Raw genomic sequence first — 5,249 nt, 5'->3', positions numbered from 1 at the left:
GAAAGCTTTCGTGCATATTATTGCATGTTTTGCCAACTGAATCAGATATAAATAGATAGGATCAGATATAATCAGATATAAGTAGAGTAGTTCAATGTGTTGCACTTGTAAAACTGTAACCCTATAATAGCTGTTGGTAATGAGTGTTAATTATATTTTGTATTTTTCTTTGTCATTTAAGGGCCAAGACATACAAAGGTGTGACTTGACTAATGCTAAAATCTTAAGTGTAGCAAATTCTTTGAAATAGTTTCAATCTAAGAAAATATGTAAGGAAGTTCTTAATGACAGGTCTTTGTGTACTTGAACTTTTTTAATAGCATGGGAAATTTACGAATTCTTTAACAAAGGTAAAGAAGAAGAAAAGTTTTGCAAAAACAGGTTTTGGGAGTGTCATAAGGGTTTCTGAACCTAATATTTCATAAATGTAAAATTAAACCACTAAAACGTACCATTGCAAGTGAAAAACACTTTTAAAACATAACAATTAGGTATAACGATTCCATAAAATAACAATAAAGCGCCACAGAATTCTAGACAAACATTTAAGATGGGTTTTTACTATTATGTTATGTAACGTATACGCCGCACGTATGTACAATTTGTTAGACTAAGTAATGTGGTTTGTAGTTTCATTGCTGGTGTAAACGAGCCATTTATACTATCAAATTTACATTCATTTAGGCAAACTTTATTTGTATGTTAAAATCGTCAAATCAATTAATTATAAATCTACATAGAGTATTGTGGTATATTCAAATATAATTGACTGAAATTATTAGAGACCATTAATACATACTATAAGTTCTAAGTTATAATAAAAATGACTACGTATTCTATTATAGTTTCTTTCTCCGTTCTAACCCTCGCAGTTCCCGACAGGGTCCTCGATAGTGTATATTGTTTAAACAAGCCGCTGCCTGCGACTCCGTTGTTATTTTTTTTTCCGAGATAAATATTTTACCCAGTTAAAATTAAGTTTATTGCATTCGAGAGTAATGTAGCTACCTATTAATGAAATAGTTTTCAAAATAGGTTCAGTAGCTCTAGAGATTAGCCCCTACAAATCCACAAATAAACAAACTCACAAACTTTTCCTCTTCATAATATTAGTATATATAATATCTTTTGTTTTCAATAATTATTGTGGAGTGCAATAAACTTACATGCATATGTAGGTTTCCGTAGCTATTACAAACAACAACAAGAAATATTGGGTCAGAATGATCATGCGAATTCATTCCAAAATTGTATATTTGAAACCCATAATGACTTTAAACTGTTGTACCCGTTTGAATAAATGGATACAGACTTATATTAAACGTTACTACTCAAGAAGTATTTTTTCCAATTACATATTTCATGATAAAGTGATAATGTGGCAATGGCTGTATATTATTATGTTATTCAGAGATATATAATTTGAACAAAATATCTAATATACGGAATGATGTATAAAAGACACAATTATAATAGTTTGTTTTACTATAGCAACTTAAAACAGAATCCATCATCAACTTTGTGTCATGCTATGTTCATAACGTAAATGTTTAAGGTTAAATTATATTTTGAGCCGTGAATTTCAACCGTAATTCTTCAGGTGAACAAAATAGGACACTGTCGTGTCAACTAGTTTGGCTCTGATCCAGTTCTATGGCCCACTATCACTGTTACTATTATTGCCTTCAATATTCTCAGCTATTTGTAGATATCGATAAATCTAGATATAATATTGAAATAAAACAATATTATGAATATTATTGGTTTTTTAAATTTTAATTTTCTCCCAACCTTTCGAAGGCTTTGCAGCCTTTATGGTCATGAGGGGGGGGGGGGGGTCTGAGTAAATGGTCATCCGAAAAGTCAAAGTTACAATATCTACCCACATTTTACAATTATACATACTACTTAAAGTATTATAGAAGCAAAATATACGCATCATTAAGGCTAAGATATAAAGTTGTTTATCTGTAATGAGAAAATAAATCCGCCATAATTGTAGCAACTGTCAAGGGACGCGCCGTCTTTTGTCATTTCGGTAACAAAAGAAAAAAAATATATAGAAGAAACGTAATTTGTACATACAGCCAAGAAAATTTTGGTAAACATTAAAATTCTCAACCCTGTTCTGTGTTATTTATTCAAATTGTCTGTAAAGAGCAAGAACTTAATTATGACGGCCTAGCGCCTCGCGAATTGTTGGAACCGCCTTTGAAAACGGTAGTTAACTTCTTCGTGTCTAAAATAATAGAGGGACTATATGAGACTTTGTAATAGTTTGTGGCACAAAGGTTGGTTCATATTTCACTTCGCGTTATATATTTAAGACTTTATTTAGGTTTTAAATTGTACATTAATAATAACTTTGTATAATGATCTTCTAAGTATGAACTTTCATGGCAGCATATTTAGACCATGATTTGGGGTCCAGGATAAAATTGTTAGAGCCATATTTTGGATGAAATTTTCTTACATTTACAATACGTACTAGAATATGATATCTAACGCGTTGGCGTCGTGTGTTTTGTCCCCTGTAGGTAGGTACTTTACTACAGGCACTTTCACAAGTGTTGTAATTAAAGTTTTAATGAATTGCGTAATTTCTTTGAGTTCTTGACAAAACACTGTATCGTGTTTTAAACTTTGCAATGAGTATCTAATTAGTTGTGTAATTATTTTTTTGTTGTGTAAAGTTTGATGTAAAATTACAAATGCACGAGCTATTTAATTATTCCCTTATTTAATCTAGGATTTAAAACTCAGACCTCGCAATTAGAAAATGATGAGTTTTGTTTTAGACATATATGTAATCTTCGTAAACACATTGCTGTTACAACATATTAACACAAATACAGCTAGTCTTCAATAACGGTGAGAGATTATATTTTTACTAATCTGATTTACATCAGTGCCCGTTTATCTCAATAAAGTTTGTATTTACAATATGTATGATTTCCATTCGTTGTATAGAAAATTAACGGAATATTTTGTTTATTTTCTAAAAAATCGCTTCTCTTAATTGCCCAGTTCAAACTAAAACTATCGTCGATACTTTCATATTGATTTGCAAAACAGACCGTTATATCATGTTCTATTATTAGATTATTCACGGGGTACTAAGGCCAGGTACGCCCCTCACATTTATCCTGCTTTAATATTCAATATGATTCACTCGGTAATACAAAGAGGGACAAACAAACAATCCTCCGAGAGTAGTATTTCAATGGTTAATGCACGTGCGCGCTTACAATGGAAATGCGTCGTTTTTTCTAAGAGGAGAGGTCAAAGGAAGTCTTGTTTTGAATATAGGTCTTTATTCGTTGTGTTGATTTATTAAGTAAGCAAGTTCGAATCCTTGCTTCGCCGCAGTCGGTTAATAAAAATTGAACACATTTGTGATAAACTAAATAAAAGAGTTTCTTCTTGGATACATTGTTGCAGTTTAATGCAATACGATATGGGTATATGTGAAGCAAAGTATGGCTTATCTCGGTAGCCAAAGTGGTTAGTTGTCATAAAAGTTATTTTAAAAGATAACTACTTGCCTAGAGGATTTACTCGATGTCCCCAGTGGTCCGTTTCTACCTAACCTAGATATTATAACATAAAATTTTATATACTTACGTAAACTGAGCTTTGTCTGAGTTGGATGTGGCAATGGTTCTGAGGCGGAATTTTTCTCAGACTTTCTTGAAGGGTAAATAGGAATTTTTATTGAAAATCGATAGAAATTTATTTCGTTTTTGTTTTTACTGGTGCATTGTTACAGTTTGCATTTATTGTTAAGAAATGCAGCACTTTTAAGTTATATTCTTGTTATTTTTAGATGTGTGTCGCGCGTTTTATACGGTAGATACAGTGGTTTCGTACAGTGGTCTCCTACTGAGGAGATATGCATTATATGCTATGATTTATATAGCTGTTGGTAGTCGTTTCAGCAATATTGTTGAGCTAACGATTATAACTAAAAACTAATCAAATGTCTCTAACAACCGTTTAATTACTTAACAATACTCAATTAAAATAAATAATACACCCACCTTCACTCAGGTATAAACCAGAGACGCTCATTATTTAAGCGTACAATAAATAAATTGTTTACTAACCAAGTTTGTTGAAGTTGGAAACTAGGCGTGGAACTGTTGAAGGCACCGGATGGCTGCAAGTTAGAGCGTTCCTTAACAGCTTCATTAGTACTGATGTAAAACTTCCACTAGCGGCTGAAAAACTGGCTGGCTCACACTCTGATTAGTTTCTCTTGTAATTGGCTGCACTGTGGTGGTACGACACGGTCGGAGTTTTTAGCCGAAGCTGAATAAGTATTCATTTCCGTGAAGTTTTGTTATGTATTTGTTGTGTGCTTAATGGTGGGCTATGTTCATGATCGTAGGTTCCATTCTGGAATTAAAAAAAAATTGTCAATTTTCTGTTTCAAAAATATCATTTTATTAGACATCTGTCGGCTAATCATAAAACCCCTTAGGGTCTTAAGGTACTTTTATCTGCATTTTTAACCAACTTCTACAAAAGATGGTTACTCAATTTGTTGTAAAATAAGGGACATTCTCATTTGCTCCTTTCCTATTGTTTTAGTATACCATTTCATTATTTTCCACCAGCTATTTGTTTTGTGGACGTATATTGAAAGGTCGTCGGGTTTGCTTCCTGTTATTGATTGCTGCATCGTGGAAATGTATTTGTCGCGGGGAATCTGTGCGCATCATCGCTACCTCAGGTATTGATAAAATTCCACGCAGAGATCACTGAAATATTCAGGCATGGCTGATGGAAATACTTAACGTGAGAGAATAAATTTGGTGAGAGATATGCGTAATTCTTTTGGGTTTTAATTCAGAATATATCATTGAAATGTTCGTGAATAATGTATGTAAAAAAAGTAGATAAGTTGTCTAGAATTGTAATTTAGATAATGTTTAGATAAATCAGAATTGCTGCTAGGTAATGTATTTAATGTTTGTATAGTCCAGATAATACAATAAATACTTAATACAGATAATAAATAATCGGTATTGTGTATTATCCGCATGCGTCTTCGTTGATATAGTTGCGTAACGTGAATACAGAAAATATGTGTGGATATAGTCAGACTTTTCTCACTTCGGTAACGAGATGATAACGTAATGTCTCGACTATAAAAGTAATTGAGTTTACATTATGCCGGCCGTAAAAGCATTTACATAATTTTATCCTAGTAAATAGCAAATAAAACTCAAGTCAAAAGGTCGTGT

The sequence above is a fragment of the Manduca sexta genome, chromosome 19, assembly GCF_014839805.1.
Source record: "Manduca sexta isolate Smith_Timp_Sample1 chromosome 19, JHU_Msex_v1.0, whole genome shotgun sequence".
NCBI classification, from domain to species: Eukaryota; Metazoa; Arthropoda; class Insecta; order Lepidoptera; family Sphingidae; genus Manduca; species Manduca sexta.
Note: the sequence above shows the minus strand (reverse complement) of the source record.